The sequence below is a fragment of the Caretta caretta genome, chromosome 1, assembly GCF_965140235.1.
Source record: "Caretta caretta isolate rCarCar2 chromosome 1, rCarCar1.hap1, whole genome shotgun sequence".
Classification (NCBI taxonomy): domain Eukaryota; kingdom Metazoa; phylum Chordata; order Testudines; family Cheloniidae; genus Caretta; species Caretta caretta.
The window spans coordinates 104,520,341-104,540,639 of NC_134206.1; the positions used below are offsets into that span (position 1 = coordinate 104,520,341).

At 41.2% G+C, this 20,299-nt stretch overlaps 1 long non-coding RNA gene across 2 annotated transcripts in view; it reads right to left on the minus strand.

The window, feature by feature from the left end:
- Window positions 1-661: 661 nt before the first annotated feature.
- The window catches only part of LOC142069843 (uncharacterized), a 42,712-nt gene continuing 23,074 nt past the window's right edge, over window positions 662-20,299 (minus strand). Inside the window, exons 1-4 of one of the 2 annotated variants that reach the window (XR_012665811.1) lie at window positions 18,498-18,633; window positions 3,488-3,660; window positions 1,900-3,056; window positions 662-1,246 (exon numbers count right to left, since the gene is read on the minus strand). This is a non-coding gene — a long non-coding RNA (uncharacterized LOC142069843). Of the gene's footprint in view, window positions 1,247-1,899; window positions 3,057-3,487; window positions 3,661-18,497; window positions 18,634-20,299 lie in introns of those variants that run through there. The other variant, XR_012665816.1, reaches the window with a different exon arrangement.

Genomic DNA, 20,299 nt, shown 5'->3' on the forward strand with positions numbered 1-20,299 from the left:
GGGAAAGGTACATGACGCTTGCATCTTCAGGAAAGCTGTTCTGTTTCAAAAGCTGCAGGAAGGGACTTTATTCCCAGACCAGAAAATAACTGTTGGGGATGTTGAAATGCCTATAGTTATCCTTGGGGACCCAGCCTACCCCTTAATGCCATGGCTCATGAAGCCATACACAGGCAGACTGGACAGTAGTCAGGAGCTGTTCAGCTACAGGCTGAGCAAGTGCAGAATGGTGGTAGAAGGTGCATTTGGATGTTTAAAAGCACGCTGGCACAGTTTACTGACTTGGTTAGACCTCAGCGAAACCAATATTCCCACTGTTATTACTGCTTGCTGTGCGCTCCACAATATCTGTGAGAGTAAGGGGGAGACATTTATTGGGGGGGGGAGGTTGAGGCAAATCGCCTGGCTGCTGGTTACACGCAGCCAGACATCAGGGCAGTTAGAAGAGCACAGGAGGGCGCGGTGTGCATCAGAGAAGCTTTGAAAACCAGTTTCATGACTGGCCAGGCTACAGTGTGAAAGTTCTGTTTGTTTCTCCTTGATGAAACCCCCCCGTCCTTGGTTCACTCTACTTCTCTGTAAGCTAACCACCCTCCCCTCCCCTGTTCAATCACCGCTTGCAGAGGCAATAAAGTCATTGTTGCTTCACATTCATGCATTCTTTATTAATTCATCACACAAACAGGGAGATAACTGCCAAGGCCGGGAAGGGTGGGGAAGGAGGGAAGGACAAGGCCACACTGTACTTTAAAACTTAACTTAAAAAATTTAAAACTTATTGAATGCCAGCCTTCTGTTGCTTGGACAATTCTCTGGGGTGGAGTGGCTGGGTGGCCGGAGGCCTCCCCACCACGTTCTTGGGCATCTCGGTGAGGAGGCTATGGAACTTGGGGAGGAGGGCGGTTCGTTTCACAGGCTCTGTAGCGGCGGTCTGTGCTGCAGCTGCCTTTCCTGAGCTCAACTATACGCTGGAGCATATTAGTTTGATCCTCCAGCAGCCTCAGCATTGAATCCTGCCACCTATCATCTTCAGCCCTCTCTTCAGCCCGCCACCTCTCCTTGCATTCATGTTGTGCTTCCCTGCTCTCTGACATTGTCTGCCTCCACACATTCATCTGTGCTCTGTCAGTGTGGGAGGACAGCATGAGCTCAGAAAACATTTCATCACAAGTGCGTTCTTTTTGCCTTCTAATCTTTGCTAGTCTCTGGGAAGGAGAAGATCCTGTGATCCTTGAAACACATGCAGCTGGTGGAGAAAAAAAAGGGACAGTGGTATTTAAAAAGACACATTTTATAGAACAATGGGTACACTCTTTCACGGTAAACCTTGCTGTTAACATTACATACATGGCACATGTGTTTTCGTTACAAGGTCGCATTTTGCCTCCCCCCACCGCGTGGCTAGGCCCTCCCCCCACTGCATGGCTAACAGCAGGGAACATTTTTGTTCAGCCACAGGCAAACAGCCCAGCAGGAACAGACACTTCTGAATGTCCCCTTAAGAAAAACACCCTATTTCAACCAGGTGACCATGAATGATATCACTCTCCTGAGAATAACAGAGAGATAAAGAACGGATGTTGTTTGAAAGCCAGCAAACATACTCTGCAATGCTTTGTTCTGCAATGTTTCCCCACTATGTGCTACTGGCCTGGCATGCTCAAGTGTCCTACCATGGTGGACGGAATTAGGCTGCTCTCCCCAGAAACCTTTTGCAAAGGCTTTGGGAGTACATCCAGAAGAGCTTTATGGAGATGTCCCTGGAGGATTTCTGCTCCATAACCCAGACGCATTAACAGTCTTTTCCAGTAGCTGTACTGGCTGTGAATGCCAGGGAAAATTAATCATTAAACACTCTTGCTTTTAAACCATGTATACTATTTAAAGAGGTACACTCACCAGAGGTCCCTTCTCCACCTGGCAGATCCAGGAGGCAGCCTTGGATGGGTTCAGGGGATACTGGCTCCAGGTCCAGGGTGAGAAACAGTTCCTGGTTGTTGGGAAAACCAGTTTCTCTGCTTGCTTGCTGTGAGCTATCATCAATCATCATCATCTTCCCTGTCCCCAAAACCTGCTTCCATGTTGCCTCCCTCTCCACTGATGGAGTCAAAGCATACGGTTAGGGTAGTGGTGGCTGAAGCCCCTAAAATGGCATGCAGCTCATCAAAGAAGCGGCATGTTTGGGGCTCTGACCCGGAGCAGCCATTTGCCTCTCTGGTAGGCTTGCCTCAGGTCCTTAAGTTTCACGCAGCACTGCTTCGGGTCCCTGTTATGGCCTCTGTCCTTCATGCCCTGGGAGATCTTGACAAATGTTTTGGCATTTTGAAAACTGGAACGGAGTTCTGATAGCACGGATTCCTCTCCCCATACAGCGATCAGATCCCATACCTCTCATTCTGTCCATGATGGAGCTCTTTTGAGATTCTGGGACTCCATCATGGTCACCTCTGCTGATGAGCTCTGCACTCACCTGCAGCTTGCCACGCTGGCCAAACAGGAAATGAGATTCAAAGTTCGCGAGCCTTTACCTGTCTACCTGGCCAGTGCATCTGAGTTGAGAGTGCAGTCCAGAGAGGTCATGATGGAGCACTCTGGGATAGCTCCCAGAGGCCAATACCGTCAAATTGCGTCCACACTACCCCAAATTCGACCCAGCAAGGCCAATTTCAGCGTTAATCCCCTTGTCGGGGGTGGAGTAAAGAAATTGCTTTTAAGAGCCCTTTACGTTGAAAAAAAGGGCTTCATCATGTGGGTGCAGGGTTAAATCTATTTAACACTGCTAAATTAGACTTCAACTCCTAGTGTAGACCAGGCCTAACTGTAGGCACCCTCAGTACTGCTGAAGCAATAATTCACCATATTTTGAAATTCAATAATTGTATTTGTTGAAAAAACAAATCTCATGTGCTTTGCTGTCACCAGTCTGATCCCCTGAACCATCCTCTTGCTTTGAACTTCTCTTGTCACTTTCTGAAGCCAGTTGCCATGATTTACAGCACAGCTTGTGTCCAAAAACCTCACCGGAAAAGGCCATTCTCATGCTGGCATTTCCTGCACTTTTCAGCAACAACAACAAAATAAACTGTGGTAAAATAATCCAGCTATATGAAGCTGAAAGCAAATAAAAACATTTGTGGTTGTGGAGGGATGCTGACTATGCCTGAAAGAGGTTACATCCCTTCTCTTGCCCACCAGAGGTGTTACTCTTACAATAATGTTCCCTGCTCACCAGCTTGCTTGCTTTTTTAAATCCACACAATAATCCTAAAAAGAGGAAAATACTGTGTAGTATATTTTGAAAGGGCTATCTGTGTATAGTTTTTGGGTAAATCAAGCATCCAGCACTTGCTATGTCGTGCCTAGTTGGTATAAATGTTCAATGGAAAAATCTCCTTATTCCTCCTACTCATGCTACTGTATATTTCTCAAGGTATTGAAACATTCCTAAGCAAAACAAAGAAAGAAACTGTTTGGCATGTTTCCTTACCATTATCAGCTATGGAATGGCATTGTGACTCTGTGGTTAGTGCTCTGGGCTACTTGCTCTGTCAGAGATTCAGGTTCATTTTTGTGTTCTGAGCTAGATGCTTCTTGAGTCGCTTCTTAAGCTTTCTCAGCCAGGAGGTGTTGAGAATAACGCAGATCTGGCACTTTCTGACCCTGGGAAGGAAAACAATGCTTCTCTAAATCATTGTCTAATATAATGGAGCTGGTGAGCATCAGACTGGTAGATTATCTGACCAGGGGTGGGTTTTGAGAAAGGAAATGTGAACAGAACAGCATAGTGAGGGTGTCACCATTGAGAATATACTTTTAGGGGACTCTCATAACATGAAAATATTTAAATTCACCTGGTTGTATTCAGAGCATGAAGTTTAGCTCAGACCCAGTAAAACCCTATGTCAACCAATATTACATACATAGTGTCACATACCTCTAACTGAGCCCCTATAAAGCAAGACTTCAGGTACATTACAGTTAGTCATTTCTCTCTTTTCCTGACATTTTTCAGAAAAAAATTCTTTTGTCTTTAGAAGTGGAGTTCCAGAACATACCCTGATTTAAAAAAAAAAAAATGTTTCTTTTAAGAATCACTGAAACAATGAAGCAGAAAGCTTAAGGTACCAAACCAGAACAATTCATTTGAGAGCCTACAGTAACAGCATCTGCTTTACCATATAACCAAGTATGGAACCTAATCCTGCTCTCACTAAAATCAATGAATGTTTTAACATTCTCTTTTATAACATGCTCATCACTTTTCTGAGTAGCTGACTTCAGCAGATGAATAGAATATGCTTAGTTTATCTCAGATTGAGTTCACAGTATCAGCTGTACTTTGCCACTCATTGCTTCAACCTGCATTGCATCTACCGCTAACTTACAAGAATTCCCCTAGTTTCTCTTTCTCTATGATGAATGCAATTTCTGTATGCAAATATGTGCTAGCCCATGGGTTGGTACAGTACACATCTGCTTTTACACAAGCAGTATATATTTTTTCTCTAAGTCTCATTAAAGAAGCTGAGTTATTCAAATATATATTTGTAATTGTGAGTGAGATTCTTATTCTGGCAAGAATTCCTCATGTCTGGGGGAAAAAAATATAACCTAAAATTGTGAGTTTTTTTAAAGTAAAATGCCTACTACACATATAAGACAGTTCTTTTATGGTAAGCATGATCAATCTGGTTTACCATATTTTTAGTTCTAGCAAATCATAATTGGCCTTGCAGGAATATTTCTGAAGAGACAGAAATAATACAAGCTCTCTCCACAGCTGCTGCTTGTCAATAGTGTTGCTGTAACAGCAACATGTTTAAACAATCTGGGATGACAGGAATTCTATTTCCTTTCTCTCTCCAGGTGGGAACCACGCCCCACACTTTCCATGATTAAAGAGAATGACCCCTATGTCAGTGGCCCTAGAATCAGGAAATATAATAGCACCTCATCGTAATGGCAGTCCCAGGAAAATTAGTTAGGGTTGCAGTGAATGAAAGTAGATGGTGTTTGTTTGGTGTGTGCAACCAAAATGCTCACTTTGTCAGTCCTACGTCTTTAAACCTATAAATTATGCATGTAAAGGTGTACATGGAGTACAAGTATGTGTTGATGTTCTAGTTCAGTTATTAATTGCATTAATGATAACCTTGCATTTTTATAGTGCCTTTCATCCACAAGTATTTCTAAGCATGTCACCTAGTATATAAGGGCCGTTCTGAACAATATTTCTATACAAGGATAGTTTTCCTATTCCTTTTTTGTTTCCTTTGTCACAACAGGTGCATTAGTTGCATGGTAGTAATTTTTTTTTAAACTGACCAAAAATATATGTGTGAGGTCTAGATGATTGTGTACAGACAGATATTACAAATGAATAAAGAAAACTTCTCCATCTGATTTTGCTAGATTTCTGGGAAAGTGTTAATGAAGACTATATGCTGTTCATACCCAGGGGTCAAATTCAGATATGCTTGTAGAGATCTTATTGATGTAAGCAGTGTTAGGATGAGCTCCACCCTGACATCTGGTGGTGAGGTGTGGCAACTTGTGGAAAAGAACTTCAGGGGCCGATCTCATTTGCATAGGCACACCCACCCCGCCTAGAATGAGGCCATAGCTGCCCAAATGGTCACTTTGGCTGCTGTGGGATCCCCAGTGTCTCTGTTATTGGGCAGGAAGAATAAATTGTTATTACCCTGATTATGGGAACTGTGCTTGGAACTGTACTTGGCCTTTCGTTATGATGGAGGGACTCATCATCAACTAAGTAGCACTTGCTAGGCAAGGGTCATGGGTTCCAAAACTCTGAATAGAGAGAGGCTGGGGACAAGTATTAATACTTGGTGGCATGGGCCCCTTGGTGAGGGCCTTACATGCTAATTGCACTTTCTTCTCTCTTCACTGTGGAATATCTAGAGCTAATTTTGATTCCATTAGGAGTCTAGTTACAGGCTGCTGAGCTCACTTTGGGCTAATGGTGCACCAGCACTGAGGCTCCCCTACTACAAGCTGAATTCACCAAAGAGCTGAACTGACTAAGAGCTGAAATTACTGAGTGTTGTGTTAAGTAGTGGGGGAGCCTGAAGATATATGGTGGAGCAGTTGGCGGGATGGCTGGTGTGCCTTGTGGACAGGCTGGTGGAGCAGTTCATAGGACGGCAGGAGCTGCTTGTGGGACGCAGAGTGGAGCAGTTCGTGGGATGGTGGGAGCAGCTTGTGGGCCGCTGAGCGAAGCAGTTCGTGGGGCAGCTGGTGGAGCGGAGCGGAGGCCTATGGAGCTGCGGGGCAGTCAGCTTCAGATCATGTAAGGTGCCCCTTACCTCTCTCTACCCCCCTCCCCCCATCTCCACCCAGGTTGGGAGGTAAAGCTCTGCAGATAAACTTTCGAACTCTGGGGCTGCCCTGACCAGGGACAGAGACTTTTGGGTCATTTGACTTTTGGGACTTTGGGTGATTTGGGGTTGCTGGACTCAAGAACCAAAGGGAAAGGGCATGCCCCAATTTGCTTGGGGTGGGTTTTTGCTCATGGGTTGTGTTATGAATCCTGTTGGTGGTGTTTCCCCAGCATAATGCCACATTGTTTTTCTCTGTTATTAAAAGGCTTTTTGCTACACTCAGACTATGTGCTTGCAAGAGGGGAAGTATTGCCTCTTGGAGGCGCCCAGCGGGGTTGGTATATATTTGTCCCAGGTCACTGGGTGGGGGCTCCAGCTGGTTTGCATTGTGTTATTGGAATGGATCCCCTAGATATTGAACCCGGCCCTTGTTGCTGCCAACTCTGATGGGCAGAAGGGTTACACTGAGTTACAGCGGAAGTTGACTGTAGATGCATCCTGGTAGAACTTGCCCAAGGAAATTAAAAGCATACCATCTCTATTCTACCATTTCTAGCCACCTAGAAAGATGAAAAGAAGTTTTCTTCCAAATGGAGTTGTATGGGAGCTGCACATGATTCTCGGATAGAAGGATTTGGCATTACTTAGTGTTTATAAAGAAACACACCAAAAAGCTACTTGCATCGAGACAGCAGAATGGGAATATGTGACATACTCCATTTGGTAGCAGTTCTGAGAATGTCAGTGCCAGTCACAGTGCCATTCTACTAGCATTTTGCAAAACTACAATGTCATTCGGGAACTAACATTGTTTTCAGAGACAAGAGTGGCAAGAAAAACAGCTCCTATACTTTCAGAAGGTTTGGCTGGTAGAAAAAGGCATGGCAGTCAACAGTCCTGCAGTTTAAGGACCTGTTTAAGGATCCAAAACCCACTGTCATCCATAGAAAGCCTGCCTGTGATTTCAGGGGGCTCTGCATCAGGCCTTTAAGTACCAGGTGTTTCCCAGCACCTGGTGACCTATATTTCTTCTTGGTTTTAAATACAAATTTCTGGTTGTCCTTAGCTGAAATAGCATGCAGAGTAGGGTATGCGGGGGAGGGTGGGGCTGTAAAAGGGGACATCAACATGACTTTATTTCTACTTCAGGCATTTTCTGTTAAATAATTTCTTAAAGAGTGACCAGTTGCCCTCTGGGTACTAATGGCTAGTATGTGGCTGGCTGAAGAACACTTGAAACTGGAAAGTGAAGATTTTGGGAATGAGCTAGACACTTTAGTCCAATAGCCTTGCTCAGCCTTGATACTGTGCTTGCATGGGCTAAAATTGCTAGCTCTCATTCTAAATTAATTTAGACTGGAAGAGAAAGAAGGAAGTTAATGGGTATGTGAACATTTAAACCAGAAATAGAAACAGCTAGAAATGTCAGATACTTTTCAAACACTATGTAAAACCCAGCAAATATAAAGCAAGACAGAAGATTAGCAAAATACAATGATTCCTATTGCTGAAGAACCAATAAAAAGACTTCATACCAAAGGAATATATAGATTTGTTCTCTTCCCTTTCCCTCTCCCCTGCTAACAAACTTATTACATATGTTATGACTGGCCACAAAGGAAAAATATGCTGCCCTGGAACTAAATTTTATACCCTATTAAGAATTCAGATCCTGGTCTAGCTGCCAAGATCTGAGATATAGACATTTTTCTTACATTTAAGAATAAATCTTTGGAAGATTAGAAAGACAAAACCAGGACATTGGAACTGATGAATGTTCCCAGGTTAATCACCCAGATAGGACTTCTTGAACATTATACTGACATTGAGTACTGTCCCCAACCCTTAACGTTGTAAAACTGAAAGGCATATTTACAGCCCAATCCAGATGGACTAAAACAAAGTACAATTATTTCTTCTCAAATTGACCTTTAAATGCAGATTACAAATGGAATGTCTCCAAGATTCTGCTGGAAAAATGACCTCAGTTCCTCAATTGTTATACTTTCATTATGACATCCTTGGACGTGGTCTGGGCTGTGCTAATTAGTGACATGCCTGCTATAAAAGTTGGATTGGCAGTCTCATTTACAGAGCAGCAGCAGGAAGAGTTGTTATGAAACTAATTATAGCTATCAGCAGTGGTTCTGTTTTAAATGGGCTATGAACTGGGCAGCCTTATAGAAGCACCCACAAGTGAATTTGCTTTTAACAATGAACAGCTCTGTGAAAGTAAAGTAGTATAAATTTATTCAATCCATTCTGGAATGAGGTAGACAACTCTACTCTTATTTGTCCCCTGAAGTAAATTTCAGTTTAAAACTTAGGCGCTATTACAATATATTTTCCAATTGCTGTTACGCTGGTATAAACAGAAAATAATGACATTGTACTCTAGAATTACAACAGTGTAGCTTTAGCTTTGCCCCACTACAAATGAGTTCAGAATGTGACCATATGTCCTATTTGGCTATTAAAATAATGGGGAAAATACAGTTATAGAAATAGATTATGCACTGTATGTTAGTTTGTGGGTCTCCTCACTGAGTATTTTACCTGTATGTTAATTTAATAACCCAGCAATGTCTTGGACTGATAGAGAAAGCTTAACTCACCAGTCTTCCAGCAAGAGGAAGAGTCTAGATTTGTATCATTACTATTCAGCCCTTGGTCTCTCTATTGTGACCACTCATTAATGTCAGTTGTGATTTCTTGTGCTCTGGACAGCTACCCAGCTACTGGGAACTCAGCTGAAACAACCAACTCTCTTCATATTGGTCACCAAACAGCTGGCAAACTTCAGAACGGCACTGAACTAAGCATGGGATTTTCAAAGGCAGACTCAGTTTCAATGAGACATAGGCTTCTAAATGCCTAAGTAACTTCTGAAAATACGAGTTAGGAGCCAGTTAAGTGTTGCAATACTGAACCGAGCAAGGTCTAAATACCTTTGACAACCTGGGCCTAAGTGACTTGCCCGAGATCACCCAGGAAGTCTGTGGAATAGTAGGGAATTGAACACCAGTCTTCCAATTCCGAGGCTATCCATTCATCTGCCATTATGGAATTCAAAATTACCTGATTCGTTAATTACCATGGGAATGACTTTAAAAAGAATTGGGGACTGGATTTGAGTCCTTTGACTACAGAGTAGCCATAGACTAGTTGTGAATGTAAACTATTCAAAATGCCAGGAAGAGTGGTGTGGAGACACTGTATATTATCAAAGGTAATACTTTTCTTTAGGGCTACGAAAATGTCTAGAGCAATATGCCACCTTGTCAAACATTGTAATACTGCAACTATAGTAGTTGCTATTTAAAAATTAATGTTTACTCATGCTTACCAGACAGCACTATTTGAGAAACTGCAGTTATGTCCTATTCGAACTGAAGAGGGAGATTTACACACTTCTGTCTCAAAATCTACTGTTTGGTAACTGGGAGAAATGTCAACAGATGGAAGGAGATTTTTCTTTTAATCCTATTCTCATTTTTTACAAGAATTGGTGACCATTGGAGCATCGGCAGGTTAGGGAATGCAACATTGACTACAGAATCAAGTCTGACATTTTTGGGGTTTCTCACAGTACACTACTGTCTGGTCAACAGCAGCTCTGACTTTGTTTATAGAGCAGCCTTCATCAAAATAAAAAATGGTGCTGATGTCCTACTTCCAAGGACAATTCAGGAAAATAGCAGGTACCACACTCACAACTCGAATAAATGGATCCTGCTGGCCATCTCTTACCTGTAGTTCGCCTTCAGCACGGATAGCTAAAGCTGTAATTCCAGTGAGGTAGTTAGGCTTTAAAAAAGTTAAAATATAGTTTCTTAAAGTGAACTTGCAAATACAATTTTTGCTGACAGCTTTAAAGGAGAATGTCTCCATTTGACCTTGACAATTATCAGTTTCCTATCTGGCTTTCTTTTTTTGTGTGTTTCACCAAGTATCACCAAGTTTCACGAAGTTTTGACACTGAAGAAGATAAATGATGAATGGTATCAGGTGTCCTTCAGTATTCTCAGCAATGCCCAGGGGTTCCATTTGTTTTTCAGTATACTCAGCACAGAGATGGGCTGTGCTAAGCACTTTATCGAATGTGTAGTCAAGGTGCCAGTGCAATAATCATCTGTGTAATCTGCCTTCTGGGAAAAAAAAATTGTTAGCCAAAAATCCCTTTTTTTCTCCTTTTTCTATTAGTAAAGCCAAACAGCTTTGGGAGAAACTGCAAGCATGTGCTAAAATATTCCTGAATTTCTTATGTCTTTATTTAGAGCTATTTTGGTACTCCCTGGATTCAAATATCTTAAAAGAGCATACAAGAAAAAAGCACCTTACTGATTTTCCAATATTTCTGTCTGAAAAAATAGAAATTGTAAAATATTAAAAATAATAAAGAATAAGCTAAATGCAGTAGCTAGAATGATGAATGACTGAGATCTAAATATCAGGCAGTAATTCACTCAAGGGGTTCTATTGATCTCATAAACTCTGAAAGAAAAGTGTGAGTTGTTTATAGTCATCAGCACACTTTTAAATTTAAATTACTACTGTATATTTGACTCTACAGTGTCAGTTGTCTTTTCTGCATCTCTCCATTCTGTCAAAATGTGTCAAAAAGAAGAGAGAAATCTAGCTTTTGTTTCTGAAAGACTAACAAAACACATCAATAACAAAAAACCTTGTGTAAAATAATATTTAAATCTTTTCCCCTGTCTAATTTTGGTGATATCTCAAAAAAAAAAAATTGCTTGTAATCTACATGTAAAACTACATATAGTCATGTAATGACAATGGGAATGGAGTGTTCCTTTTTCCTCATGGTGGCCATTTATCATCCAATAAACCTAAAAGGACCAACATTCAATTGAGTTACATCTGGCCTAATCTGAAGTAATTCTGTTGAATTCAGTAGTGTTATAGGCATATAATTCAGCACAGAATTTGGTCCCTTGGATCAGAATTGTATGAGTAAGTGACAGCAAGCAGGCCATGTAAAGATTAGGGTACATAAGCCCAATCTACTGGCTAAAGGGTATTTATGTAGCAACACAAACACTGAGGTAAGTTGGGTAGGTGTTTAGGTTAGGAAAAGAGACATAGTACTAACTGATAGTATGTTAGTGATCAAGGTGCAGACCTGCCCATTCTGCCCACAAAGAGGGGGTCATTGCCTTTGCAGCAATGTCTCCCCCTCCCCAGAAGGCAGTCTCCATAAACCCATATTTCTGTGTAGGTGTGGTGGCAGGCAGAAGAAGGGCCAAGGGAACACCGGGTGGGTTGGAGCAGAGCCAGGATGCTACACATCTTCCCCCTACCACACCTACAGAGATTTTAAAGGGAAAGTTATATAGCCTGAAATTGAGTTAATTTTCTGCATCCTGTACCCTATGTCAATATTGATATCATTATCCTATCAAGGTCCTAAATTATCATTGAGGAATCTAACATATGGATTTAAACACCTGAATAGGCAGTTAGTTGTCTAAGATTAGACTTCTATATTTGAAAATTGATCTCAATAGTATCACTTTAAGAACAAGGGATATTTGTAATTTTTGCTCACATTCTTAAGTCCTTTGACTGTCAATGCTGGGAAAACTTAATTCATTTGTTGATAAGATAACTCACATAGCATAAATGTTTGATTTAATAAGGTGGTTTGTAGCTTGTTAAAAACTCTCCATGGTACTCAGGTGTCAAACTCTCTTGTCTGTCTTTGAGAATTCCCCCTACCCTTTTAGAAAAATTTTACCCACTTTTAGATAGTTATTTATTTATGTTGTGTATTATAGTAGCACCTAGGAGCCCCAGTCATAGGCCAGGACACCATTGTGCTGGGCCCTGTAAAAACATGGCACAAAAAAGTCCCTGCCCCCAAAGAGTTTATGATCAAAGTAAACATGACTCTAAACTCTCTACTCTGGGTATTTCACTTATCTCTTATCAAAATAAGAGGTAAGTGAAATGCCCAGAGTAGGGAAGATGGCCTGAGCAGTCGCTCTGTGCATTAAGATCATTGTGTGAGCTGGGGGAAGAGCCCCCCCCCCTCCCCCGTCAGCCATGGAGCAGCAGCCACTTCTCAAGTGAACAGGAGTGAGGAAGATGGCTTCTCGTTCCGGCACTCTGCCGCCCCTGAGCACAGGGCACTCAAAGCTTTGGGGGAGAGAACTCCCCCCTTGAATGGGCTGACGCAGGTGGTTTATCTCCCCACGCCTCTTACAACTTCTGCCAGGGCTGCTTCTTGCATATGGTGAATCTGCCCGAGGCACAAGCTCGTGAAGGCTTCTTGTGAACAGGGAGGCCCTGTAGCCCCCACACCACTCAGGGCTGTAGCAAAAGTCACAAACCAGCCTAGTGTCTTTTAATAACTTGTAGCACCTAATTGAATACCAGGGGATTTTGTTTCACTGATCGCTGCTGTGAGCGATCAGATGGGTGTACAATTCAAACCCTACAGCACATTCTAAAAGCCACTTTCACACTGGCACTCACACTGACCAGTGAGAACTGCTGGTGTAAGCATCAGATTGGAAAGGCTTTTCTTCAGCATTTTAATAATAATCAGCTGAAGGAAACACCATTTGTAAGCAATTATAACTTGACTGACTTAACCTAATGCCCGTCCTTCCAAGGGGTCTATACAGCAAAAGCTTTGTATGGGCTATCCTACCTGAGCTAGCTACCAGAGCAGTGAAGTTAACCCACCGTGGGGTATTGAGCCAAATACATAGCCAGGGTCTTTGCCAGGATTATACTACCTATGCTGAAGCCCATGTTGCTCTGCCTTCACTGCCACGGTTACCTGTGCAAGCTGGATGCAAGCTAGTTTGGGTAGGCTAGCCTATGCAAAGCTTTTGCTGTGTAGACATACCCTAAAGTAAAGATTTTCCTTCCGGCTGTATGCCCGATTTCTGGAAATTCATTGTTTTATGAATTTGTATACAGTGATCATTTGGTTGTAACACTCCAAAAGGGAGTTGCAAAAAACTGTCCATTATGGCCTTGCAAACATTTTTGCAGCTGCTTGTCACGGGGCTAGTTTCATTGACTTCAGTGGCACTGCTCAAGATAGAGGTAAATATGTAAGGACCGTTTGCAGCATTGGCCCTATTATCAGAATTCCACTGCATATAAAAATCCCACTCACTGAAACTGAGAAATAAAGGACTAGAATTACAAGTGATGATTATGTAGTTCTGATACAGTGAAACTCCCTTTGAGGTCATTTGTTGTTTTGCTCGAGTAACAACTGTATGCTTAAACCAAATAGATATAAAATAGTATATAGAGCCTACCATTCAAAACTCATCTTCCCAATAAACACAGATTTGTCAATAATAGAAAGCATTTGCAGCTAAATTTCAGAAAGAGAAGTAAATTGGGTAGAAAGTTCCTTTCTAGAATACTTATTAAATAATGATGGCATACCACTCTGTGCATTAATGGCTGTTCCCCAGAAACTTGCCAGGCTTAAGTAATTGTCAGCAAGGACTAACAGTTCCAAGGGAAGATAAGAGTCTGCATAATGCATAAAACATGTTTATAATACATCACAAACATTCAAACAGTTGTGACTACAACACATTTAGTTCTTTACTATGGATATGCAGTAGATCTTAAGTTAAAACATTTGGTTTAGTTTGGGCTTTGATTTGGAACATTCTGATTTAGGTATTGACAAGCTATCATTGGTTTTTAATCTAACTGGATCAGTTTATTCATTCCACTGTAATGCTGTTTTTCATACTGTATTTTAACCTACAGTAAGACCTTACTGAAAGAATAAAAGTTGAAGGGAGTGAAGGATTCTCAATCAATTGACATACTGCCATCAGCTTCTCAGTAATTTTCAATTCTTATGCATGAATCTCATGGCAGAGCATAAATATATTTATTGCAAAAATGTAATATATATTTATAGTAAAATATATGAATATATTTTTGCCATTTTGAAAGCCTATTAAGTCTATTGCCCAGCAAATTATTATTATTTTTTTTTAAGTTCTATGGGAAGAAAAGGAACATAGAAAAGACAGAGAAGTTTTTTATGAATTACAAATGAAAGTTTAATCCTGACAAGGCTTTATTTGTTCAAGTGTCAAATCCCATCTCTGGCTCCTCAAAAAGCCAATTATGAGAAAAGAATCTCTGCTCCTGCTGTCATTAGCAGATAGACATTGATGACAGTTTAACTTGATTTCAGCACAGCTCTTGGGCCACAGCTGCTTACCAGGCAATCTAAGTACCACTCGAACACTCAGTCACAGATTGACCTTGTGGTAATTGAGGTTATGAAAAGGCTCTTGTTCTCTAAAATCTCAAATGAACACCTCTCCCTGCGGGAGACAGCAGGATACTCAACAGTGGCAGGTCTGTTGAACCAGTAAGAACCTTTCCTCATCTCTGGCCTGTACTGGGGTCATAGTGAGAAAGTAATGTCTACAATGGGATATGAGGAAGTAGTAGATCAGCCAAATTAAAACTGAATTATTTAGACTCTGCAATTATTTTACCTTCATCATGCCACTCCCTACCACCTCCCCAGAAGACCTGCTAAGTGTTTGGAAACTCATTGTTTAGCACTTTCCTCTCTGGAATCACAAGAGGGTTTTCATAGTTTTGACCATGTTGGCATTTTATCATAGAATATCAGGGTTGGAAGGGACCTCAGGAGGTCATCTAGTCCAACCCCCTGCTCAAAAGCAGGACCCATACCCAATTAAATCATCCCAGCCAGGGCTTTGTCAAGCCTGACATTAAAAACGTCTAAGGAAGGAGATTCCACCACCTCCCTAGGCAACGCATTCCAGTGTTTCACCACCCTACTAGTGAAAAAGTTTTTCCTAATATCCAACCTGAACCTCCCCCACTGCAACTTGAGACCATTACTCCTTGTCCTGTCCTCTTCCACCACTGAGAATAGTCTAGAACCATCCTCTCTGGAACTACCTCTCAGGTAGTTGAAAGCAGCTATCAAATCCCCCCTCATTCTTCTTTTCTGCAGACTAAACAATCCCAGTTCCCTCAGCCTCTCCTCATAACTCATGTGTTCCAGACCCCTAATCATTTTTGTTGCCCTTCGCTGGACTCTCTCCAATTTATCCACATCCTTCTTGTAGTGTGGGGCCCCAAACTGGACACAGTACTCCAGATGAGGCCTCACCAATGTCGAATAGAGGGGGACGATCACGTCCCTCGATCTGCTCGCTATGCCCCTACTTATACATCCCAAAATGCCATTGGCCTTCTTGGCAACAAGGGCACACTGCTGGCTCATATCCAGCTTCTCGTCCACTGTCACCCCTAGGTCCTTTTCTGCAGAACTGCTGCCTAGCCATTCGGTCCCTAGTCTGTAGCTGTGCATTGGGTTCTTCCGTCCTAAGTGCAGGACCCTGCACTTATCCTTATTGAACCTCATCAGATTTCTTTCTTTATTCTAGAAAGGTGTGGGAGTAATGGCTTGCAAAGGTCTTATATGGTGTAAAGCACACAACCATCCGAAGTCAGCAGTTGAAGCCTCATGGAGCCAGCAGTTGAACATCTCTGGCCTTGCTAGTGATTAGCATTACAGTCAATAGGAATTAAAGTAGAGCCTTAAAATATCTTAAATCATTTAGTAATGCTAGCACTCACCTTGGCAAAAGCTCCCTGTTTACAGTGTCTCTCTATAAAGGTAAGAGTAAAGAAAATTTAACACAATTTAACTTATTTCCAGCTTCAGCAGAGTTAAAATGTTATTTTGCTTTAAATATTAAGTACAAATTGAGCAGAAGCTATAATGTGTGTACATCTTTTCTTTCATAATCTGCTAGTGGTTATTGGGCCTGATACGCCTCTCAGTCCCACTGGTGTAAATTGGGTGTAACTCCAATGAAGTCAATGAAAGATGCTGACACTGAGTATCTCTTAACTGAATTTAGGAACCCAACTTGGGGCATCTAGGTTTGAACATTTTAACCAATGTATTAAATATATGAGGCCAAATTTTATAGCCATTAATCAGCCTTAGTCAAGCAAAGTCAATGGGGGTTTTTCCTAATGATGGACTGATTGTGGGTGACCATGTAAGACCCATTCTCTGTTTTTTGTTTGTTTGTTGTAACACCATGTTCACAGGGAAGGGGTGAGGTCAGAATTTCCTATGCTCCAGGAATCCCCAGAAATCTTTTGGGACCTGTTACAAGCTGTCCTAACTTAGAGCAGCCTTGAAACTGCTGATTTACTCAAAGTCTGCTCTAAATTATGGCGAGAGCTGAGCTGTCCCTTGGCTGCTCTAGGGTTGAGGCAGGAGGGAAGGTAGCATAGTGTCCCCTGGGCCAGTTTCATGAAGTATTATTCAAGCATATTTGAGAATCTACCACTTTAGTAATCTATATTAGGATTGTTTCAGTTACATTTTCTTCTCTCTCTCTCTTTGCACCAAAGATAGGTAGTTATATTGAGCTTCATGAAAGGGTGAAGTAAAAGGAGAGGTTTGATTCTCCTCCTCTGTCTCTCCTTTTCTCTTTTTTCACCTTTTTTTTTCTTTTCTGTTACTCATGAAATGCAAGCAATTACACTGCCCATCTTCCCTATGTAAATAGCGGCATTTGACTATAATACAGTCAATAAAATTTCAGATAGTTCAAAACAGATGTTAGAATCCATTCCTGCTCCCACCGAAATGATAACTGCCATTCACTTTGACAGGAGTAGAGCAGGGCCAAACTATTTAACTCTTTAGTTGTTCAGAAGAGTGGTTGCAGCTGGTTGCAGCTGGATGTCCAAAGTGGAATCAACATTTTTTCATCCAAACATTTCTCTGAGAAATGGCTTCTCAAACAAAATGAAACTTTTTTGTGGAGAAATTTCAGTTTGGATGAATTTTTCCTGTATTTTTTCCAAAAATCTGAAATCTAATTCTTTTACTGAAAGTGAGTTGGAAAGCAATTTTTCTAAAAAGATGTCCTGTGGGAAAAAATGGCTTTTTTAAAACCAATTCCAATTGGAAGTGATCTGTCATCTTGTTTTCTCAGTGTATTGATGCTTCCTTTTATTTCTTTTTTACAGCACTCATGAAAATACACATCTCTAAGTTGCTGAGCATTAAACATGCTGAGATAGTCTCTGTTTAGGATCTGAACAGTAAGTGATGACATTGTATGGAGAGGAGGAGGGAGAAAATATTGCAGACAGAAAGCTTATTTTAATAAAGGTCTACATTTAAACCCTCTGCTAGATTGTAGGCAGCCAATACTTTTCCATTTAGTGCCAAAAACTAGAGCTTATTGTGCTGATCAATACAATTTGAAGTTTAGTTGCTGACCTTTAAAAAAAAAAAGAAATATGAGAAGCAGATGGCAGGATAAAATAACAGTCTAGTGCCCCTCTTTACCTGCCTTTACACTGTCCCCCTGAGTACTGTGATAGGGTCAACCAGACTCAGTTCTTCTGAAGTGAAGAACAAAAATGCTTCGTGCTCATTCCTGTGCTATATATATATATATATATATAAGCTTTTACTCCCCTCCCCCCTACACTTCTATGGTGTTATCAGTTTACACTCTGAAGCACTTTGTGGGAAATTATGAATGAAAAGATAATAAAATGGCTTTCAGCTGTCACAGTAAAACATGCACTCTGCCAACATTTTTGTCATCAATAATTCTCTCATAAACATGGGTCTCTCCTCTCATTATGCAGGCTGTCATGCTTTATTGAACCACATAATTTCACCTAATTAAAATAAGCAGTAGGTAGCTTCCTTTCTCCTCCTTTTTTTTTTCTTTTTTTTTGAGCTGGACAAGTGCCAGTAATGATGTTTAGAGTATCCTAAGTGGACATCCTATTAAATATTCTTTCCCAGACTCTTCTCTGCAGTCAAACATACGGTGACTCCTGCTGCTTTCTGTTCTGTGTACTAAATTTCATCCTATTTATTTGATGAAGTAAGCACATTAGTACTCTTAGGAAAAAAGCTAAAAAAGGTTTGTTTCACAAAAGTTGGATACTGTGTAAAACAGCTGGCTGATACCAAGCCAGCAACATAAACCCTTAAGTCCCTCATAAGTGATTACACTATAAATCATTACATAATCACTCATCTGCTACTGCTGCAAGTTCTTTGTTTTGGGAGTTCTCAGATTAAAATGTTATATATATATTTTTTACCTTAGAAGAATGGCTCCTTAATTTCACCAAAGGTCCAAACTGGAATCACGTCCCAGCTGCCACATACTGTTTGGAGTAGAAATAAATCTGATCCAGCAGCGGCGGCAGTCACTACACATCAGGCAATGTGGAAATCACTTGCTAACCTGTGACATGTCACTTTAAGAGGCTGCATGGGGGTTATTTCATTCTATTGAAATACATTGTATGTGGGAATCTATATGGGCTACAAGGGCTTTTGCTAAAATAAAATCAGGCTTGGAGAAATGTTTGGTGAAAAGATTGTTGAGTTAGTGAACATGAGGATAGAGTATTATCGTGTAGATTCTCAGAAATGGTTTACTGTCACAAATAAGACTTTTGGTAGATTACCTGCTGTGTTTTCCATACACACAGATGAACAAAGATGGCAATAATGTATGTTAATAATTTATCAGAGCCTACTATGAGTCAGCTTTGTGAAGTCAATTTTATGAATAATAACAAAGTGCCACATGACATTTATTAAAGTCACAAATTTACTTTGTGCTTAAACTAAATGCTATTGTTCTGATACAAAAAGGAGCTAAAATTTACCATATTGCCACTTTTTTTATTCCATTTGTTCAATTCCATTAGCAGCTTTCATTTCAAAAAGATTTAAAATTACACTGAATTCTATTTATACAGATGGGTAAACAGAAAGAGAGAGGGGTCAGGAACATCAGAACACTGATATGAGTCATCGTCATCTTCTACAGTGACATGACTTTCATCAATTCCCAAATATTTGGTTCATTGGACCACACTTGGACCCCTAACATGGTGCAACACCTCTTTGAGCCAACAAGAGTGCTGTCTCTGTATAGCAGGGCTGATTTTTTTCCCCTTTTATACATTCTATGGACTTGATGCTGCAAGAATTAAGTTAATGGAGCCACTCACATGCTTAAGTGCTTTGCTGAACAGGGATAGGATTATTCATGTGCTTAAAATTAAGCATCTGCTTAAAGTCTCTCTGGGCTACGTTCACAAAAGGATCTAACACCAACTCCACTGACATTCACAAAACCACTGCTCAGCTTACCCTTGTAAGCACCTAAAGTCCCCTAGGTGACTAATTCTCTGCCTGTGGGCATGTGCAAAGCTAAGTCCTGATGCCCCCAAGCTGCTTGGTGCCCTAGGTCATGCCTAAACCCCAGTGGGATTCTCAGACTAGGTGTTCCTCCACCGATCTCATTTCTGGGGCCCAGGGGGCATGCTCTGAGTAATACCCAATGGCCCAGTGGTTAGCACACTCCCTTGAGATGTAGGAGAGCCAATTTTGAATCCCTACTTTGCTTGATTTGAAGCAGCAACTTAATCCTGGGTTTCTCACCTCCCAGGGAAGTGATCTAAGAACTAGTGTATTAAGTACACTGGGATGAGTCTCTCTCAGTCTCTCCTGCTGAAGCTGTTCCACTTTGTATAAACAATTAAATATTCATTGGGCAGGGACTTGAACCTGATTCTCCACATCCCACTGGGCTACAGAGTTAATCTCTCACTTTCTCTGAACCAATGACTATTTAATTATCTAAACAAAATGGAACAGTTGCCACAGGAGAGGCTGGGAGCAGCCCACCCCAGAGTACTGAATAACCTGGTGACTAGGTCATCTGGAGTGTGGAACTCTTAGCCCTGGTCTACACTAGTGTGTGGGGGGGGAATCGATCTAAGTTACGCAACTTCAGCTACGTGAATAATTTACTGTGTCTAGACTAGACGTGATAAATCGATCCCCGCTGGATCGATCACTGCCCCCTGATCCAGTGGGTAGTGAA